Here is a 21,172-nt window from a genome sequence, read left to right as displayed (position 1 = left end):
TTCTGTGATGCATGGAGGACAATACCATTTAGCTAACTGTTTATCGCTAATAAGGTTAGATAATTTTCCTTTTTCAGTGTTTTCAGTCAAAAGACTGTGATTAATAATAATTAATACTTTTTAAATCATTTTTTGTTTGCAATTGCATTATTTATTGAAGCTGAAATATATGTACACATTTACAAAGGAGGCCTTTTTGAGCTTGTTCATTTTCATCATCTGAGTCCGATGCCGCCAGCAAAAGGTGGTTCAGGTTCTATAGTTAGCACATCAGAGTGTTGCTCTTTTAAGACTTATGACAGCATGTTCCACACCTCGCCCCTCTCAGATTTTGGAAGACACTTCAGATTCTTAAACCTTGGATCGAGTGCTGTAGCTACCTTTAGAAATCTCACATTGGTACCTTCTTTGCGTTTTGTGAAATCTGCTGTGAAAGTGTTCTTAAAACGAACATGTGCTGGGTCATCGTCCGATACTGCTATAACATGAAACATATGGCAGAATTCAGGTAAAACAGAGCAGAGGACATACAATTCTCCCCTAAGGAGTTTAGTCACAAATTTAATTAGCGCATTATTTTTTTAACGAGCGTAATCATCATGGAAGCATGTCCTCTGGAATGAAGGGGCATACAAATGTTTAGTATCTGGAGCACAAATACCTTGCAATGCTAGCTACAAAAGTGCCATACAAATGCCTGTTTTCTGGTGACATTGTAAATAAGAAGAGGGCAGCATTATTTCCTGTAAATGTAAACAACAAACTTGTTTGTCTTAGCGATTGGCTGAAGAAGTGGACTTGTAGGTTCTGAAGTTTTACATTGTTTTGTTTTGAGTGCAGTTATGGAACAAAAACAAATCTACATTTGTAAGTTGCACTTTTAGGACAAAGAGATTGCACTACAGTATTTGTATCAGGTGAATTGAAAAATACTATTTATTTTATTTATCATTTTACAGTGCAAATATTTGTAATAAAAATAATACACACTTTGATTTCAGTTACAACACAGAATACAATGCATATGCAAATGTAGAAAAACACCCAAAATATTTATATACATTTCAATTGGTGTACTATTGTTTAACAGAGCAGTTAAAACTACAATTAATTTTTTAGTAGTGATTAATTTTATTGAGTTATTCGCGTGAGTTAACTGTGATTAATCGACAGCCCTATTTATAACTATACAAGATGAGGCATAAAAGTTTAAAGTTATTAAGGCAATGCATTTTTTAAAACAAATTTTTGAATGCACTTTTGAAAACAAATAGTTAACATCCCTAATTAAATGTTTAATTCTTTTGTTTATTTGTTACCTTTTTATGTAAAACTTGTAATAAGAATTGATTTTTAAAATCCTCTTATTTGCCCACTTTGTTGAATTAACTTAGTTAACTTAAGGCAGTTTCCAGTACTTTATATTACTTTTAAGAAAACTACTATTGAGAAATAAGGAAAACCTAAATTTCATATTTTCGTTAGTGTCTGGGATTAGAAACAGGGTTTGCATTTCTGTGGCTTAGAAACCATATCTTCAAGACTCTTAAGAGTATGTTCACCGGTAGCATTCCTAAAGAGTTAAAATAATTACTTAAATAAGTCCAGTAAGATTAAAGTTTTTACCTTAAGTGTTCTGATAATTTCTTTGGGTTTTTTTGTTTGTTTGTTTTTTTGTTGTCCAGTTCTGTGTTTCTGCAATGGGGGTTTCTGTAACAACTATAACTTTTAAAACAAAGTATCAGAGGGGTAGCCCTGTTAGTCTGAATCTGTAAAAAGCGACAGAGGGTTGCATCTGAAGAAGTGAGGTTCTTACCAAGAAAGCTTATGCTCCCAATACTTCTGTTAGTCTTAAAGGTGCCACAGGACCCTCTGTTGCTTTTAAAACAAAGGGAGAGCCGAGCAATGTAGAAGAAAACAGTGTAGGGAAGGAGACATGAGTTAAGGGAAATTAATTAACTCTCTGAGGGTATTTCAAAGCACAGGCTGCAGCAGTGAGTTTAGCAAACTGAATGAAGTAAGCACTACAAGAGAAAGAAAGGAAGAGGAAAGGTTTGGATGAAGAAAGGACATAAAGGAAAAACTTGACCTGTAAATAAGCTCTGAGAGAGGAGTGAAATTCTGTGTGTTAGAGCATCTGGGGGTTGGGAAACAGGACCTGTGTGTGTTTATCCCAACTCTGGGAGGAGAGTGTAGGCTTGCTACCTGTTCCCTGAAAACCTGAATTTGTTCCCAAATTGCCTGATAATTTGTCTGCATGCCAAATGGATTACAGGAGTGCCCTTCCTTGTTGCAGTTACCTGTTTGTGGGCCACTCAATTTTCAGTCTGCCCTGCCAGCCTAACTTCTATCCCTCCTGCTTGCTGCACAATCTCCTAGTCGTCCCGTCATTTCTTGTAAACAGTAAGCAAGATGGGTGTTACAGTTACTTATATCTTCCACTTCCTGAATTTTTTATTTTGATCTTGTTCTAGTTGTAACTTTTTTTTTTTTAGTTCTTTGATTTGTTTCCTTGTTTATGTAACCCACACACCTCCTGAGTGTGGTGTTCTGTCCCCTCTAGTGGCACCGAGACCACTTAGAGATTAATGAGTCTGCTCTACAGCCTTAGCTAAGGGCCAACTGAGAGGGGACAGAACACCACACTCAGGAGGTGTGTGGGTTACATTTAACTTTTACTTCACATAATGAATTCCAAGGGTTGTTTTTGTGCCTTGTGTCCTGCACCACCCCCGTATTTGGTTACACATTTACTTACCAAAAATATTTACTGTGTCTGGGCAGTTTGCCCAAAAGTTTCATTTATAATTAATCTTTTTTGGCTTCTTGCCCAGGAATTCCTAAAGTATTGGTGTTTTGCTTAAAGTGCTTTATTATTCATTCTGTATTAAACTGGGTATTAAAAAGGCATTTTGCCATAGTCAGGGCCATCCCTAGAGGGGGCCGGGGTGAAAGTGACGGATTTGTCTCTTGCGGGACTGACCGCGCTGGCCTCTCACACCAGCCCTTGGGGCCCTCCAAAGCACGGGGCCTGGAGCAGTCACTCCGATTCACCCTACGCAAGGGACGGTTCTAGTCATAGTAACACTTACTCCCCCCCTCCTAGGTCTGGCCTACCTGGCTTCGTGAGTATACATGAGATTAATGAACATAAGCCCCTCCCGCCCCAACTTACTGAACACTATCCTCCTCCAAGCGGTTAGGTTGTATTTGGTTTGATCGAGCTTTTGGCTAGATGGTTCCTAGCTGACTCACCAGTTTGTTGATAAATTGTCTAGTCAATTGCTTGAAACATACCAGGTCTCTACTAGGGTAGAACAATCCAATGTCTTGTCCTCTTCCTTTGGGACATTCCAATACTGGTCTGTGAGAATAACTCCCTGCCTGTTCCTATGATAAAATAATCATATGTCCTGATCTTGACAGCTTTCCCATCTGCTAGCTAATTCAATGTGTTATGAGGTACTTAGCGTAGGTGAACAGGACTATAGTAAAGAAATAGGCCAAATTAGTCTACATAACTGCTATAATATTTGTGCTTAATGCATACTAATGTGTATATATAGTGCAGATAATACAGATTATATATATATATATATATATATATATATATATATATATATATATATATTAGCCTGCAAATATTGTTCAACATTCTAAACAGAACTGTTGATTTTTTTTTTTTTTTTTAAGTAGGGTTGAGTGAACAGTAAACAGTAAGGTTAAGATTCTGTCACAGGTAGTTTTAGTAAAAGTCATGGACAGGTCACGGTCAATAAACAAAATTTTTGTCTCTGACTTTACTAAAAATACCTGCGGGAGGGGGAGGGGACACACAGACAGAGGGCTGCTACTGTGGCTTGCAGCTGTTCCAGTCCCGATGCTGCTCCTGCAGCAGGAGCTGATGGCTGCTGCTCCAGTCCCAGGGCGGCTGACCCAACTCCAGCCCCTGCTCTGGCAGGCTGGGGACCTCTGCTCCAGTGGACAGGTCAGCTGTTTGGGCGTCTCTGGGGCATGCCACCAGTGAGCTGCTCTGGTGGGCCCGCCACTGACAGCTGCTCCAGCCCTGCCCCAGAAGTAATGGAGGTCCCAGAAAATCACAGAATCTGTGACCTCCGTGACAGAATCGTGTTCTTAATAAATAGCAAACAAATCTAAAAAAGGTACCTCCTTGGGCCAGATTTTCAACTTTCAATGACAGAATGGTGTAGAAGGTTCCTATTGTCAGTCCTCCTTCTGTTTGTGGCATATCAAGTGTGTGTGTTGGTAAACTTAATATTTTCAAATTTATTCTTCTAGGAAGTGATGAATATTCTAAATTCGAGCTGTATTGCTTAATTGTGGTTAGTCAGATAAATAACATGGTATTGGTATTAAGACTGTCCCTTATGAGTAGTGATGCCCAGTGGTCCCAGTAGATTAGGTAATTGTTATATTCATGTAACTGGGAGTTCCTTAAATCAAAACTTCATACTGAAGTACTGTAACAAAATCAGGTGATGTAGGCAACAGATCAGTAGCTAGATAAACCATAGACACACTTGGGGGGGGGAGGGGATTTGAATTAGAATCATGGTTCCTTAGCTCCAGAGAAAACACAAGTCCCATTTACGTGAGTTAAAGGAGAACTGATGTAACTGCCACTTGTAGTAGTTTCCTTTTCCTCCCTGTGGGCTAGACACATATACACAAAGGTAGTATATTGCAGCATATACCAATGTGCTTTATTGATCATTTCTGCACTGTAAGGGAATTTGCACAACACTGTAAACAATCCCCAAATTCTGTCCCAGCATGCACTACACTGAGATTAAAACCTGGGACTTTCTCATCTTTGTATGCTCCAAACAGCTAGTCATGGATCTGGAGGGAATAACCTCGGGACCGTGTACTACTCAGTTGGAAATATGATTGGCACATGTAATTGGGTTTTGAGAGAAATGCTGCTTTCACTTTCTTAAAGTAAGCGGAAAAACACCGGACTGCATTTGACTGATGGTAATAAAACAGATGAGGGTAAGAAACAAAGTTCCTAGTCAGGATGACTTTCCCTTGACAGTCACTAAAGATCTCATGCTAGAGCAGCAGTTTGCTATAGTAGCTAGAAGAAATATCATCAATGTGATGCTTCTTATAGAAAGATTTGCATTCAAGAGTTAAAACTCCTGTCATCATCCATTGCCATGCATCCATTAATAAGCAACCAAAAAGGAAAAAAGTATTCACTCAGAATCTACGTTATATGTTTAAAGGGATTCAACACTATAATATTGTTAATATTCAATTATTATGGAAATGTAAGTGAGGCAGACGCAGGAGTCCAAGTACTGGACTTTCTGAGGAACGGTTGTGCAATAATGAACAATGTAGAATGATATTCTGCAGCTGTTAAATGAGCAGATAAATCACTGGCAGAGCAATAGTACAGTGCTAAACAAATTACTGCTGTTAGGAGAGAGGTTTACTCTAAAGTCAATCTTACTGGCTACTCCAAATAACAAACCAGGAAAAAGTTTAGCTACAGTGAAAGATATATGGTGGAATGGGAAGGTTCTACAGAGATCACAGAATGCTGGATGAGAAGTTTAGAGAGCCCTGCGAAGAGCTAAGGATAGGAAAGGAGAGATTGCATGGGCTGGAAAAGATACTGCCTCCAGAGCAGAAATCAATCACATTGTGTGGAAACGAAGAAGTCTCAGGCCGACAAAGGAGAAGGAACTGATAACATGCAATGTGTTGAAAAGTAGGAAAAGTTTGCCAATGGTGGGATGCTCTGAATGGTGAATGCTGAAAGTAACAAATGAAGGGCAGAGTCAGGGCCGGCTCCAGCTTTTTTGTCGCCCCAAGCGGCGAAGAAAAAAAGAAAAGAAAAACCCGATTGAGCTGCCGCTGAAGAGACGAAGTGAAGGACCCACCGCCGAATTGCCGCCGAAGACTAAAGTGGAGCGCTTCAGCTGCCGCCGAAGTGCCCCTATGCCGTCCCAATAACGGATGGATTGCCGCCCCTTTCTATTGGCTGCCCCAGGCACCTGCTTCCTTCGTTGGTGCCTGGAGCTGGCCCTGGGCAGAGTACAGCCAAACGAGGACAAACTTGCAAGTGAGTAAATAGACAATTCAAAAGACATGAAGTTCCTATGGCCAGACAGATGGAGCTGACGTTAGAAGAGGAAAGCAGCAAATGGAAATGGGTGGAGCACCTGCACTTCAGTTTTCTCTCCAGAAGAAGTGTTTTAGGCATAGTCATTTTTTTTAATGGAATTGGCAAAGCAGATGACAAACTAATATTAGAGCAACAACCGTCTTTTATTCACTTACAGCAGATCTTGTCAGCGTGCAGAGAAGATCTCCGCCCTTCAATGAATCATTGGTGTCTAGCACACCAGATGCTTAAACTGATTAATTTGTATTAACTTGGCCAATATGTTTGATGGCTTATGCTGCCTATTGCAATGAACTATTCAGTGCAGGGAAACCTGGATTTCCTGTGCAACAGATCGGTGTGATTTATAAATAATTATAGCAAAGAGTTGTGTGTATGTGATAGGAATTAGAAACAGGCCTCAGCTACAAAATTCAGATGTGGATCCTGAGTTTCAGCCCCCCACTCTAATTAGGATCCAGGGATTTGGTTCAGCCCCTTAGAGGGAGGGACCAGCTGTAAAATTCAGATCTGGATCTAAATTTGGAATTGACCTCTGCCAAAGTTCAGAAGCACTAGGAAATGAGATTTTGATGTAGACCCATTTCTAATAAGAATATAATAAATTTTAGGGACAGAAGATCCATGTATATTTAGCTACTTTATTTCTTTGATTTACCAGGTACAGTCCACAGTGGAGATTACATGAAAATACTTGACTAACCAGTTGAAAACTGTATGCTGAAAGATGAATGTCTATGTTCCATGGACTAGATTCTGATTTCTGTTGCATTGGTGAAAATCAGTAGTTGATAGAAATGCTTGAGATTTATGCAAGTGGAATAGAGATCAGATGTATTTTTATGATTTGTAATTCCATACTACTCTTTGCATGTTCTTTAGTGGCAGCCGTTAGTAAGTCTGGTATAATTCCCAATACTCAGCTAAAAAAAGTAATTGAAAATTCACCCCAGACCAGGGCCTATGTTCTGTCCTTATACAAGTGCATACAACTTGGGAGAATTGGGTGAATATTTATTTCTGATGGTTTGAAATAGTTTGGTACATTTTTCCTGTATTTTTCATTTTTGCACCTTTTGCATTTGAATCGCAGAAGCAAATGTGCCAAAACATAATGGGATTTGCTGTTCTTGCAGTTTTTCTCACTGGCAGAAAGTGTATGCCCATGCGCATTCACACACACACACACACACATACACAGTAAGTGTGGAGAAACAGCACAAGAGCCTATTCTATGAATTTCAGGTTTACAGAAAAAAGAAGTTAACACAAACATCTGAAATTTTAGAATGCTCATCCAAACCAAAGCCAAAAGCTTAATCATATGAGGTTCAGTGAGCAAACATTTTCACATCTTCTTTATGGCTGTACCATAGATTTTCTACACCATGTCTGATCTATTCCTTGTACCAGGTTTTCATGCATTTTAAAATATCTTATCTTAGTGCTTCAATTTCTGCTTTGTAGTAACCCTGAGAGTCCTGGATAGAGCCATCTGGCTCTGATCTCTTAACTTTAATTCCTTTATGGAGTCTTTTGGAGAGACCAACTTTTTCCAATATTTCACCCCCTTTGGAAAGGTGGCTTCTTCCCTCCCTCCCGGTATCAATTTCTCATCTTCCCTATAAATTCTGAAGGAGAAAATTAATTTTAAGGGTTCATCCACTGGTTTTATATGGTCTCAAATAAAACATTCATTTAGCTAATGTAAAATCATGGTTTCCACTAAAAATACTTTAAAAACAATTTATTTAAAATCCTTTGCAGCTGACACATTTGTTCTCCTGTGGAGGGCAGACTTGTAGCTGTGATATGGAATACACAAAGTTCTGTGATATATGCTGTCTGGAAGAGAATAGACACAGCAAGAAATAATGGCTGAGTTCTATGTGGAGAGTGTTGAAATCAATGAAGAAACTTCAGAAGCCTCTGAAAAAGAAATTGTAATTGATGAAAAAGCCACTCTAGATGTGAAAAACCTTACAGATCTGATCCACTGTAAAGTGAAACTGACATGGCAAATAGAAATGAAAAGTTGACTGGTGGGGCTGGATGACTCAAGAGGCTTGTAACTGATAGGAGACATTGGCCTCTAGGTCACTGCTTTTAAATGTGTGCAAATTCACAAATTGCTATTGTGCAAAAGTCATTAATGTGCTGGGAATGTTAGTTAGTCTCCCAAGGCCAACACCATAGGAATAACCATAAGTTTTGGGGTGTTACTAATTTTAGCACAGGTCAAGGATTTAGGCCACAATCCAGAAAAGCATTTAATCACATCTTTAAGATAATGTTATAATTAGAGCTGGGCAACATTTTTTGGATGAGTAGTTTATTTGCCAAAAAATGCAGTTTACTGAAACTATCTGTGAATTTGATGTAAATATGCTGAATAATTTTGGCCAAAAATATTGGGGAGAGAGAGCGTGAGAGGGAAGCGGCCTGAGGCACCATTTACAAAACAGGAGGAGAAGGAGGTGCCTGTGGGTGCCCCCACTCCATACTCTCAAGTCTACAGAATTTCCCTGTCATGCGGGAGACCCAGGTTTAAGTCCCAATTCTGCCTGATTCAGAGCATCTTTTACATTGCATATGAGGGCTCTAACCACTGGATTATAGGTTTTCTGGGTGGCTGTCTCTTGTTGAAGCTGTTCCACTTTGTGTAAAAATAATTAGTCATTGGGCCAGAGAGAGAGCGACTATAGCCAAGTGGTCAGGGCATTCACTTTCAATTAAAGTTTAATGATTTATACACGGTGGCACAATTTCAGCAGGAGAGACCGAGCCCCACCATTTAAACATACCTATCGTTCTGCAGTTGTTTGAACAAGAAGTCAACCTCTCTCTCTCTTTGTCTATCAGATTCTTATAATGTGCCAGTCATTATAGTATTCAAGTACTTCTATTTTAGACATACTTTGCAGGTTCAGGGTCTGAAATAGAGGTACTTGAACACAATAGTGCCAAGCATATTACACAAAAAAAAAAAACAAAAAAAAACCTGAGACACAAAAAGGGAGAGGGGGATTATTTCTTATTCCAAATGACTGCAGAATAATCTGTACATTTAAATGTCAATAATATTAGAATTCACTGTTTTTTTTATCAGTGTTTGTGGGGAAATGGACAAGATAGTTTGGTAAACAGTGAGTGGGACCGGGGGTTGGGAAATCCTGCCTTCTGTTCCTGGTGCTGCCAATGATTTGCAAAGTGAACTGGAGAAACTCATCCAGATTCATCATTGGCATGAACTCCTGCAACTCTTGTTGTCAACAGGAGTTGCACCTGCAAGCCTGCTGTGTTTCAATTTCCCCATCTGTAAAATGTTAAACACCTGAGGGGTGTGTGGTAAGGACCGTTGAGCTAACGTTTATCTCATGCTTTGAAGACGTCGTTTTACGTAAGTGCCAAGTATTATTATTTTAAGTAAAAGTAAGATTGCAGGCCAGAATCTGGGGTGTGTATCTACTGCACAGAGCTTGGGTCAAGGAATGGTGTGCAGAGATTGTTTGTTAGATTAACCCTTCAACAATTGGAGTAATGCAGAAGTATCACAGCCACAGATTTTTTTCTGTGGCAAGGCACCTTTTTTTCCTCTGTAGTTGTGGTGGTGGTCAGTGAGGGTGGAGGTGGCTTTATGCCATTGGAAATACACCTTACACTATGGTAAATCTCCATGAAGTTAAGAACAGATTACACCTGTACTGTGGGACAAAGCAGCTGCACCTTACCAGAGAATCTGACCTGAGATTTTTATTTTATTGTGGCCATACATCTTTATATAAACTGTACAGGAGACTGTAACTTCAACACTTACAAAACTAAATCTAGGATAGCTAGAACTGACTGGACTTTGAACAGCTTGTGTTTGCCAAGGCTTCTCAGTCAGATGGCCAGAATGAGATGCCAATTAAAAGACTGGTGCAATGATAGACTATTTGTACCTATCGTCTAGCAAAGTTGAGCATAACTCTGAGGACAGTTGTCATGCCTGTCAAGTGGAGAAGATCATTATTGCAAGCAACTGAGTGGCACTAAGCGAAATGATAGGGAACAATCCAAACCTTGTACAGGTAATGTGCAGAGTATAATCTGAAAACAGGATATGGATGTGAGTATGTGGAAGAGTTGGTTCATAGCTCATGAGATTTAATGTAGGCAATAACCATTATTAGGCACATTGTGCTCAGCACGCTACAAGAAGAAGAAATCCTAGCCCCTCCACAAAGAAAGGACCAATTATAAGAAATATGCTTAATATTTGGCTTGATAATGGCATAAGGGGTTAACTTCATCTCTGCAGTCCACTTTGTCTACTGCAGAATTTCTGCACCTTCCCCAGAAGCATCTGGCACTGGGCACAATTGGAGACAGAACACTGGATGAGATGGACCACTGGCCTGATTCATTATGACAATCTCTGTATTCCTAAATACTTGATTATGTTGGAGAGGTGAAACTGAGAGAAAGGCAAACTTGCCTTCTCAATCTGCAGAAGAAACACATTAGCTCATTGTTTATATTGCAATGCTTCTCTGGTACGACAATCTTTCTACCTGTTCAGTTTGTATAATATACAACAGAGTATCCTACAAACAGAGGTCAGCAAGCTCAAACTGAAGAAGCAAAACTGTGCACTTTTGCTCAAAATAAGCAGTTACATAAACTGCTATGTACAGTGTTACTCATTATGCTTTATTTAGAGGTGCCTCTTTCGTTTCTGAATCCTGATCAGGGTGATTAATGGCCTAGCAGTTTTCACAGGGAGATAGCTATTTGCATGACAGCGTTTGACAAGAAGCGGTCAGCATTTGGTAATTTAAAAGATAAAGATAAATTCAGATTACGGCTTGTGCTTTCAGCCCTTTTCCTGAGATTAAAGCAGCCAATAATGGAATAAATTTACTGTACAAACGAACTTAAACCACCCACAATTCATGTACTGCAATATCAGACATGACACAGCGAGCCCTCTGTGGCTCATGCAGGAAATGTAAGGGTCTCATTTAAAGCTGTAAATGAGAAAAGGAAAGGAATTCAAAGGAAAGCTTGGCATTCTTTTTTGAACTCGCCCTATTCTGCCTACAGGAAGAATGAAATTATATGGGCTATCACCCACCCGGTCATATTCATCCAACAGGAGGGGAGGTGCCAAGTAAAAGATACATCACTTCCGTCTATAAAATGTGAATCCTTTTGCTGCTGAATATGAAGACAGCCTGTGTGAAAGGCTCATGTTGTTCAAAGGACAATTTTAGAACTATGATTTCAAAGGGATATCATGGAGCTGTCCTGGGGATAAATTTTTATTATACTAGCTCCTAGGGTCCTCATTTGGTGAGGTGCTATACAAACAGAACTAAAAGATGGTCCCTGCCTCAAGGAATTTATTATCAAATTATAAAACAAGAGACAACAGCAGGATTCAGACAGATGGGGAGCACAAAGAAGCAGAGAGATAATATGGCCAATGTGATAGGCAGTGGTCTTGGCACACCAGCTGCCTAACTGTTGTCAAGTAATTGTCACTCCTGGTTTATATGAAGTTTTTGTTGCTGATATATAGCACAAGCCCCAGTCCTGATTCTTTGAGCAAAGCTGGAATGGAAAGACTTTAATGCCAGAAACTATGAATCTTTACCAGCAGCAGGGCCAGCCTCAGGGAAAATAGCACCCTGGGCAAACTTGTATTTTGGCTCCCCTGGTCCCAGCTGCCTTCCTAGGCTCCCCATTACCCCAGCCCCCACTGCATCTTCCTCCACCACTCATTGCCCCCAAACTCCCTTCCATGACCTTGCACTCCACGCCCACCCCGCTCCTTGCCTCTTAACCACAGCACCTCCCTGACCACGTCACCCATGCATAGGGCCCGTTTTGCCCTGCAGTGTCTCACATCTGGATGCCACGGTGATGGGCATCATAGGAAACCCCACAGCAGTCACTTTGACTCCCCCAGCCAGTGCTACAAGGAACCCTCATCTGGTCGTTGAGCAGCCAAGACAATGTAGTAGGCAGTCTTCTGCACTCCGACAGGGTGAGCGGGCTCCAGGACAGAGTCGTACCTCTCCTGCACCTCCCAAATTCTCCCATTCAGCATGGCATCCAGCTCCTCTGCCAGAGCCCCAGAGGGTCAGCAGCTAAGGGGAGGTGCAGTGACAGGAGGGCACCAGAGGGCTGTGGTGGCAGAGGAGCATGGTGACCTGAGAGCCCCAGAAAGGGGGAAGGGACCCAGAGATGTATAGATATAATTACATTGGTGTGGGGATACCGGGGGGGGGGGTGCAGTGACGTGAGGGTTCGAGGAGGGCAGATCTCTCCCCACCCCAATACTGTGCATCCCCAATATTGCCCCTCCCCAGTCCGAGGGAAGGTAGGTTATTGTGGGAGGGGGAGGTTAAAATGCTCCAGTGCACTGAAGGTAGTTAGGGTGGGTGGTGATGGTGGAAGGTTGGCTCCCAAAATAGCCCCACACCCCTGCACTAACACCTCCCTTTGGGATGAATATGGAAAAGGGGGAACTCCTGAGAGCTGGGGAGCATGGGGAACTGTGGGGTCTGAGTGTGGCATGCAGGAGGGGGAAACTCCAAGATGTGAGGGACACCCTGAGAACTGGGGAGAGTGGGGGGGCTGTGAGAACTGGGAGGCTGGGATCTGTGGGACAGAGGGAGGTGCCTCCTGTGAGTTGTGGGCACAGGGAGGGGTCGTTGGGCATTGGCAGGGGCTGGGGGCACAGGGAGAGGTCTTTCAGGCTCTGGGGGCACAGAGAGGGGCCCCCTGGGAGCTGGGTGGGCTGGTACCTAGAAGCACAGGGAAGGGTCCCCAGGGAGCTGGGGGGACACAGGGAGTTGGGGGAGCTGGGGGCACAGGGAAGGGTCCCTCGGGAGCTGGAAGATGGGGGCACAGGGAAGGAGCCCTCGGGAACTGGGGGCACAGAGTGGGTTCCCCTGGGAGCTGGGGGCACAGAGTGGGGTTCCCTGGGCTAGGAGATGGGTCACAGGGTCAGGACCCCCTAAGACTTACTGGTCTCTTTGCCCTTCAGTTTTAGTTCCCAGTCCCTCCCAACCTGGAGGAGGCTGGCAACTTCCAGATCCCATTGGCTGGCTGAGACACCACACTCGCCTTCCATTGGGTGGCAAGGCTTTCATTTAGACTGCCCCTGGAAAGAGGAGCAGCAGGGCTGGGATAGTCTGGGAGGAGGATGCAGGGAAGATCCTGACTTGCAGTCATCGAGTGCAGAGGCAGGACTTGGAGCCAGGCTGGGAAACCACGTAGGGTGGTGAGCAGTGGGCCTCTGCTCAGGAGCAGAGTAGCGGACGTTCCTGCTGCACAGGGCTGCACCCTGCAGGCAGAGGGGGGAAGCCCAAGCCCCTGGCCTCTGCACCATGGTGCCCCCTGGCTACGGCTCCCACTTTGCCCTACCCTAAGGCCGTCCCTGACCATCAGTCTGAAAGCAGGGTCCAAGATACTTACCCAGATGTTTGATAAATAGTGAAAAGCCGCATATTCAGCCTTATGCTTCCCTCCAGTGCAGGTTTGTGGCCATGTGCTTCCATGCTGTCCATGCAAATCTCATTAGCTATGCCCCTTGCATAACCATAAACCCTGCATGTGAAGTGAATGTGACTATGGAGCCTCCTTGAGCAAGATATTTGCTGCTTTTTACTTTCCACCCACTGTGTCAGGAGATCTGCAGCTTTTAAGGTGTTTTTGGCCTACATCACCTTCATGAGGTGCTTAGGAATTGGAGCCCCAAATCAAAAGCACTCTGTTCAAAATAATTGGAATGGCTAGTAGGGAACAGGAATGCATGTGTTTGCTATAATTCAAAGACAAAAAAAGTTATCACCAAGTCAAATGCCTTTCAAAAGTCTAAGAATATTGTCAGTACTGTTACCTTTATCAACCAAACTTTTAATCTCATCAGAAAAAGATATCCAGTTTGACAGGATCTATTTTCCATATACCCATGATGATTTACATTACCCTCCTGTAGTTCTTTATTAATCGAGTCCCATACCAGCAGCTTCATTATCTTGCAAGAGATCAATGTTAGGCTGACAGGCCTATAATTGCCTGGGTCATCCCATTTACCCCTTTTAAAATTGGCACAACATTAGTTTTCTTCCAGGCTTCTTGTATTTCCCCAGTGCTCTAAGATGTAGTGAAAAATCAACATTAACAGTCCAGTAAGCTCCTCAACCAGCTATTTTAAAACTCTTGGGTGCAAGTTATCAAGTCTAGCTAATTTTTTAAAAATATTTAACTTTAGTAGCTGTTTAACAGCCTCCTTAGATGCTGGTGGAATGGAAAGAGAGTTATCAGATTGTAGGGGAAAAACTTTGGTGCTTAACATCATAGGTGCACCATCTTGGAATGCCCTAACAACTAGGAATCCATCTTCGCTGGCCTTCTTCCCCCTCCTCAGATAATGTTTCCTACCCTTTCTACTGAAAGGTGGGAAACCAAGCAACCATGTGACCTTCTCACTTGCATACAGAGACTGTGTCACTAGCTGCCACTCTTTAACTGAGAACAAACACACACCCATGATGTCGCAGGGGGCGTACAAGCCAAGTCATCACTGGGGCAGAGCTGTCATCACCTGATCCTGAGGTCCACTCCTTACCTGTGGGCAGGGCCGGCTCCAGGCACCAGCCGAGCAAGCTGGTGCTTGGGGCGGCAGCTTGTAGGAGGCGGCATTCCGCCCAATCCTAGGGCAGCACGGCCGCTTTTTGTTGTTGTTATTGTTCCGCTCCGCCCGCCCTGTATGGGGCAGCGGTGTGGAGGACGGGAGCGCCCTGCAATGAGCCCAGCAGGGCAGCCCGCGTCCTTCCCTCCCAGCCGACCGGAGCGGCGCGGCGCCCTCCCGGCAGGTGGCACAGTGGGAGGGGCTGCGTGGCAGTGCCCTGCTGAAGCCCTGGCCGCCCCCCTTCTCTCTCTCCCCCCAGGGCATATCTGCAGGGCAGGGAGTCCCCCTGCAACCTGGTTCCGGCCGCGCCGCGTTTTTTTTTTTTTTTTGGCTTGGGGCGGTCAGAAAGCCAGAGCTGGTCGTGCCTGTGGGTTTCACCTACCCACCAGTCTGAAGCTGTCCTGTCGTCACGAGCGTCCTCAGAGCTGAAAGACATCGTAGTGGAACATTTATCATCCATCCTCTTACCTGGGTTCCGTCCTGGGGAGGGAACGTACCCTCAGTCACAGTCAGCCTACTGCCAGCCCTTTACTTACCTTATATCACTTGTTGTGGAAGTCCTTGCTTTATCTGTGTTCCTATTCATTCGGTTCACCTCTGGTTTACCTTGTTTAGAACTGTTGATGGTTCAATAAGTACCTTGGTTGTTTACACCCACACATCCTAGTTGGTTTACTTTTTTTTTTTTTTAAGGGGCTGACAACAAACCTTGATGATCGATGCGGGTAGGGGACATTCTTAGACTGGTTCTCTGTCAGTCTTACAGGTGGTAACAGCTATTTCCATTCATTAACCTGAACTGCGGTGAGTCAAGGTGGCTGAAGGATCATTGGTACTTGAACTTCTAGTCCCATGGTATCAATGTTTAATGCAGAAAATCCTTGTTGTTAGAAATTTACTATTTTTCAACATTGAGTTGGGTGTTTATTATTGGCTGAAAGAAGTTAATTCCATCTTGTCAAGATCTCTTAGAATACTCGGCTGTACAATCCTATCCCAGTATCAATCCTATCCCAGTTTCTGCTGAAACTGATGTTCTTGCAATATAACTGATGCCATTGTACCATTTCTTTATGTTCCTCCTGTTGTGCAGCAGTTACCCTGCATTCTCTTTTTAGAGAGCTCTTTGGAAAGGGGAAACCAGTTATTAGACTGTTTTTTGGCAGGGACAAATTATTTCAAGTACAGGAACTCCTCACTTAAAGTTGTCCCGGTTAACGTTGTTTCATTGTTACGTTGCTGATCAATTAGAGAACATACTCGTTTAAAGTTGTGCAATGCTCCCTTATAACGTTGTTTGGCAGCCGTCTGCTCGTCTGCTGCTTGCAGAAAGAGCAGCCCCTTAGAGCTAGCTGGTGGGGGCTTGGAACCAGGGTGGACCAGCAGCCCCCCTATCAGCTTCCCGCTTCCCTAAGTTCCCTGTGTGGCAGCTGCCCAGCAGGCTATCAATTGCCGGCTGTTCAACTGTCCCTCCCTCCACTGCCATGTGCTGCTCCTGCCCTCTGCCTTGGAGCTGCTGCTGGGAGCCTCCTGCTTGCTGTGCAAGGGGAGAGGGGAAAGGGATGCTAATCAGTAGCGTAGCTAGCGGGGTGCAGGGGAAGCAGCCGCTTCCCCTCAGCAAATTTGCCAAAAGCGGCGCCTTTCCAAAGGCGGCTGGAGGAGTGAGGGGGGGTGCAGGCTGGCCACTCACAGCGCGGCCGGCAGCCATGGGGGGGCGGCGGGCGCGTGGCTGGAGGAGCGGGGGGGTGCGGCATGTGGCACGCAGCCGCCATGGCCGGAGGAGCGAGGGGGGGGGGCACAGGCTGGCCGCCCACAGCGCAGCCAGCAGCCATGGGGGGGCGCGCGGTCGGAGGAGCGGGGGGACGCGGAGGAGCGGGGGCGCAGCTTAACATAACCATCACACTGCCAAACTGACCTGGGGGGAAATTCTGTCCCGACCCCAGATCTTGGGATTAGATGGACTCTGAGCATGTGCGCAAGCCTCACCAGCCAGGCATCTGTACTAGCTACTGATGAGACCCTTGCGCTGTTCTGCTGCCCACACCACAAAGCCAATGGTTGCTCCAGCCTGGAGCGCAGCATGCGGCCTGCAGCACGGCCGGCTGCCGCGGCCGGAATTGGGGGGGGGGGGAGCGGGCGCAGCATGAGGCCCGCAGCGCGGCCGGCTACTGCGGCCGGAGGAGGGGGGGGTGGTGCAGGCTGGTGGCCAGCAGCCACGGGGGGACAGCGGGCGCGGCCGGAAGAGCGGGGGGGGGCGCAGCATGGCGGTCAGAGGAGCCATGGGGGGGAGGGGCTGTGCGGCCGGAGGAGCCAGGGGGGCGTGGCCAGAGGAGGAGCCAAGAGGGGGCGCCTTTTTTATGTTTGCTCCTCCTCCTCTTACGAGCTGGCTACGCCACTGGTGCTAATGTCAGGGTGTTCCCCTCCCCCTCCATACCCCATCTCCATAGAGCGGGGGGGACATGGGAGGGAGCTTTCTGGCAGCAGCAGCGGCTGTCTCAACTTGCTGATCTACTTAAAAAGGCAATGTACTTAGAGAGGGGTCAGTGTACTTAAAGGGGCAATGCACATCTCTCTCTCTCACACACAGGGTGTGTGTCTCTGTCTCTGCCATGCTGTCTCCCCTCCCTCCATTTGTGCTGCCTTGTAGAGTGTGAGGCTACATTAACAACACTGTGTTAACCCTTGAGGGCTCAGACGAGTGCTAGTTCATCATTTAGGCATTCCCTGGGAAATATCCCTCGCTCTTCCACCCTCTGACTTCACCCTCTTAAATAAGCTTCACAATCATCATTGCTGTGTACAGTATTAAATTATTTGTTTAAAAATTATACTGTGTGTATATATAATATAGTCATTTGGTGAAAAAAATTTCCCTGGAACCTAATCCCTCCATTTATATTAATTCTTATGGGGAAATTGGATTTGCTTAACATTGTTTTGCTTAAAGTCGCATTTTTCAGAACATAACTACAACAGTAAGCAAAGAGTTACTGTATTTTCCCCACAACATCCTCACTAATAATTGATAGGATAATAGAACAGAATCTTTGAAACCACTACAAAACCACATAGCTATGCAAATTTTGATTTACATAACTATTATAATTTTAAAATGTAGCTATGAACAAGTAACATGTAGAATTAATGAGACTATAATTCATTGTATAAGCATTAAACTATTTCCACTCAGTGACATAATCCTTGCATGGATTTAAGTCTGACATGCATGTGATTACTGAAGGGGAAGAAAGTAATGTAGCAATATAGTGCCTTCATTCATTCTGTCACTTATGAAGAACCCACACCAGCTCAGATTTTGTAAGTTAAACAGTATTAGCTGCTCCGTTGCTATGTTTGTCCTACAAGAATCTGACTGACTGTGTACGTTTACATCTTAGTGTTATTCAACATGCTGACAGTTCAATTTCAGCCTGTCTTCTCTTGCATCTCTCTCTCTTTACTTTGCTCATTGGATTGGGTGAACAAAGCGGCAGGTTAAGTTTCAGTTATCACATGTAATTATTTCCTGATTCCCAGTGTATTTAGCTGGAATAAAAAGTTCACAAAGGAAGCAGCCAATTTAAACTAGCAATGAAGAATTTAGTTTAAAATGTAATAGGGACAACCAACAGTCTGTATGGAAGCATTTAGTGATGTTGAACATAAATTAGTCACTTTTGACAGTTTGTCAGTGAGTTTGTGTGCCTCAATTTTTTGGTGCTCAAGTTGACACCTTAAAGGAGGCCTGATTTCCAAAAGGGCTGAGCATCCACTTTCTGAAAATTGGGCCACTTTAAGGTGTCTCAAATTGGGCACTCAAAGCTTGAAGTATCCAAATTCACTAGCCATTTTTGAACAGCTTGGCCATAATAAATTTTGTTTAAAAAAATCGCAAATGCTGTTGTCAGAGGACTGAAGTCTGACCTCCGAAAGCACAGTAAAGTCTCACTCAGGTCAATGGGATTTGTGTGTGTTTTTCTAATAGAAAATTTCCCCTTGAATGACCCTATTGGGGGACATTGGTTAACTTGGAATTGCTCAACAGAACTGACTATTCTTTCTAAATGACTTACTTAAAAAAAAGCCTTGCTGTCGTCTTCATATTTTTTCAGCTTGGAAAGGGAAACCAACTCAGCTACCAGCTTTGTCACCAGTTTCTAAACAGTCACTTCCTTATACTCATGGACTATTCATTTATTCTTTCTTTCAGTTTATAGAATATGGAAAATACAGTTTACCCCACTTTGACATCTTACACAAAGAAAATAAGATAAGCTAGCAGCTAACCCTATAAAAGTCAAAATTTAATCTAAGTCCCTCCCACAGACAGTTGTCCCCATTAGTCAGTAGCACACAGTGGTGATTAGCCAGATCCTTCTTGATTTGAAAAAGAGGGAGCTGGCTGCAGAATATTCTCCATGAGGAACCTTTGGCTTTGGAACTAATACCCCCTCTTTATCCAAAGAGACAGAGGTAGGGGACTAATGGGGACAGATGTCTATGGGAGGGACTCAGACGGAGTTTTCTCAACTTTTGTAGGGTTAGCTGCTAGTTTGTTGGTTTGTGTAGCATGTCAAAGCAGGATAAACTGAATTTTTCGTATTCTGTAAACTGAAAGAAAGAAAATAAATTAATAGTCCATAAGAATAAAGAAGCACCTGTTTGGAAACCCGTGACAAAGCAGGCGGCTAGCTTCATTTCCCTGTTCATGCTGAAAAAATATAAAGGCAACAGTATAATTGACGTCAATGGAACTATGATAATTTGCTCTCGATGAGGATCTGCCCATATATATTCACTGCTAGATTTCTAGTAAATAACCACATTTTCCTAATAGACCTATGGAAACCTTACTGTACTGAAGAAAATGAGTGGCACAGTCATTTTGTTGAGTATTACAGCTGCAGTTCTAAATTTAAAAGTAAACACTGCTTGATCCACAGTCACTAACAATCAGTGGCTTTGCATGCAAAAGATGGCAAGAGAAAGAAACTGCATAATTTTGTCAAAATAAAGATTCCACTGAAATGTAACTTACTTCAAATAGTTTAGATGACAAATAGCAGAATTTACAGCTGGTAAACTGAAACGGCTACATTGCGGTGTCAAATGCAAAAGCAGAATTGAGCTGGATAATCATTTTCCTTTTAAAACAGACCACAACTGCAAAGAGAGACTTAATACACTCCTATAACTATAGCTTAGATGGACGAATGTGCATTAACCCACAGTATTATATCAGTATAGACCACTATTAAAGGAGATTTCTTAAGGGATGTTAGGGAATCATTTATTAGTTTTCATTTTTCCCTATTTTCCTAATGGGATTGGCACCTACTGAGTTTCTTTTACCTTTGTGGTGTCTATACCAACAATCATGTAGGGCCTTCTCCTGTGGGATACTGAGCACCTCCCACAGACAGTTGAGTGTGCTCAAATCCCACTAACTTCACTGAGAGATGAGGGCACTCCAGGATTTTGTAGGATCAGGCCCATTGGACATTGATGTGAATAATGAGAACAACTAGAGCTATGTTATGGATTAAAAAGAAAAAAAAATGGGGTAGATTATAAATCTTCATGCTTCAGGACATAAGCCACTCTCCAACTAGCGGTTCCGTACCTGCCCACTGGTGGGTATGACAGATAGTTTAGATACTTGGAAAATCCAAAGACTACTGCTACTCTGAAACCTGTATCAACTTCATAAATGTTCTATGTATATTTATGGGATAGGGATTGTGTTCTGGCTCTGTGGGAATTACAAGAATTTCCTGCAGAAACTAAAATCACTGGGAGGTAATTAATATATATCCCTAGGCAGCTAATCAGCCTCGAGAAGACTCACCCCATGGGAGGAAATTGCATACACTGGTTTGGTCTGGTTAAAGAGACCTGACAAAGATCTGAGAACTGTAAAAAGTAACCACCCAGAAGTAAAGAGATGGGCCATTCTCACTTGATCCAAGAACTGACTGAAACTGTGACCAAGTGAGAGAGACCCTGAGGGAAGGGCCTGAAGTACTTTGCTTCTATCATAGTCTCTATGTGGAAGATGGATGACTGCCTTGTAAGGTGAGGCCTGCATATAAGCTTTTTATTGATTTTAAGATATGTTTTCTCTGTAATGTTTTGTTCTGAGTGAATAGTACTCTGCTTTATGAAGGCTGGCTGGCAATGGATAGCCCTGCCACACTTGCTAAGATAATCACAATAAATTGGCTAAGATAATCACAATAAATTGCAGGAGGATTGCAGCCTAAATCCCTGGCCCAGAATTGCGGGTTCCTGCCCTGACAAAGGTGATGGTTAGAAGCTTGAGA

At 43.5% G+C, this 21,172-nt stretch overlaps 1 long non-coding RNA gene across 1 annotated transcript in view; it reads left to right on the top strand.

Moving 5' to 3' along the window:
* The window catches only part of LOC128845556 (uncharacterized), a 64,200-nt gene that overhangs the window by 15,883 nt on the left and 27,145 nt on the right, over positions 1-21,172 (top strand). The window lies entirely within an intron of this gene.

Source organism: Malaclemys terrapin, chromosome 11, assembly GCF_027887155.1.
Source record: "Malaclemys terrapin pileata isolate rMalTer1 chromosome 11, rMalTer1.hap1, whole genome shotgun sequence".
In the NCBI taxonomy this organism is placed as follows: domain Eukaryota; kingdom Metazoa; phylum Chordata; order Testudines; family Emydidae; genus Malaclemys; species Malaclemys terrapin.
The sequence above is the reverse complement of the archived record's forward strand: the minus strand, read 5'-3'. Positions and strand labels throughout refer to the sequence as shown.